Here is a 1,830-nt window from a genome sequence, read left to right on the forward strand (position 1 = left end):
GGGGCAGAGCAGAGGGGCCGAGAGAGGAACAAAAGGTCCCTTTGTGGAGCGGAGCAGGGAGAAGAGCGAGCACATTACCCAATGCCCAGAAGCCATGTTGGTAACAAGAGAACCATTCTCTGCCTCGCTTGGAAAACAACTTGGAGCAGAAAGAGACAGGGAGAGATTTAACCCCATGGGCGCGGGGCACAGGAGCCCCGGGCCACTGTGGCAGGCGGGGACGGAGGGAGGGCGCACTCGCGGCCTTTCGGGCCGGAGCGGGGAGATTTCCTGTCTCCCGGGCGGGTCCGCGTTCCTGGGCCCAGAGCCCCAACATGGCCGCTCGGCCAAGTCCCAGCGGCCGTGGACCCGGGGACGGAAGCCGTGGCTTCTGCAGCCTGGGCTGGTCAGGCGTGTGACCCCTGCTCGCTCCACGCTCCGGGTCCTGGCCCGCCCAAACTCCGGGGGACCTCCCTGAATCCTTACATCTCTGGCTTCAGGTCCTAGGGTCCCAGATCCTGTTCCACTCAGCCTCCATTTGCCTCTTTTGGTTCATAGGGAGTGCGGTTCCTCATGAGGAAGACCCCTCCATCTTCGCACAGTTTCGTCTGTTAGCAAGTTTTTCCTAAAATGTAATTAAATCTCTTTCATCCTCACCCAGCTTTCTACCCTCAGCCTTGGTTCTCAGGCTCCAATAGAGCGCCTCTGATAATAAGGCAAATGATACTAAAAACAGCCTCTGTGCTCTGGGCACTTCACAGATATTCATTTAATGACCATTGCTACCTGGGGCCAGCCTGGTTCAAGTGAGTTGCTGTCCCCTCTGCTGACAATATTTGTTCAAAAAGTACCTAACGCAAGGCCACACGTGGGAGGCGCTCCATGAATGAAAGGTAGTAGTAGATTGCTCTCATTAGCAGAAGAAAGAAATCCTTCCTCCTCCCTGCCTTCCACAAAGGTGAGTTGAGTACTGGCCAGGTACCCAGCACTGTCCCAGCTCTTGGGCTGCAGCAATGGACAAAACGGAGCACTCCTGTCCTTGGGGAGATGGACAAGTAAATATACAAGCTAATAGGTGGCCACAAACTCTATGATGACAGCAAAGCAGGATAATGGGAGAAAGTGACAGGAGTGTTACATTAGAAATGGTGGTCAGAGAGGTCAAATATTTAGTGACAGAAGGAAATTTAACTTCGGAGAGGTCAAATATTTAGTGACAAGGAAATTTAACTTCGGCGAACACACAATGCAATATATCTATGATGTATTGTTGAATTGTACACTTGAAACTCATTTGATTTTATTAAGCAATGTCACCCCAATAATTTTAATAAAAGAAATACAAAGAAAAAAAGTGGTCAGGAAGGCCCCTGCAAGGGCATGGCATTTGACAAAAATCTGAATGAAGAGAGGAAGACTATCTGGGGGAAGAATCTCAGATGGAGCCCTGTTCCTTTAGGACAGGCAGGTTCCTAGAGAGAGCAAGGCAGTCCCCAGCAGGTCATGACGGTGGGGTTCCTGGCGCCTGAGGTGGAGCCACGGGAGGGCACACCCTGCCTGTGGACTCCCTGGTCGAAGAACAAGACCTCCTCTTCGGGCAGTTTCTAAAGCTTCACAAATGGCTCTCAGGGCATTTCTGCCCCACCATGCTATGACATGGCACATGGCCCAGAAAAATCAGGGCTCAGTGGCCCGCCTCCACCTCTGGCAGGTTCCTGGCCCCCCAGAACCACAGTGTCCTCGTCTGTGAAGCAGCACGCTCCTCGCAGGTTTGGCGGGTGCATGAAAGAAGGCAGCTCATTCTTCAGGGGTGGAAATGGAGGCTGTGAGAAGTGAGTGACAGCTCCTGGT

Source organism: Pteropus alecto, unplaced genomic scaffold, assembly GCF_000325575.1.
Source record: "Pteropus alecto unplaced genomic scaffold, ASM32557v1 scaffold6, whole genome shotgun sequence".
Lineage (NCBI taxonomy): Eukaryota > Metazoa > Chordata > Mammalia > Chiroptera > Pteropodidae > Pteropus > Pteropus alecto.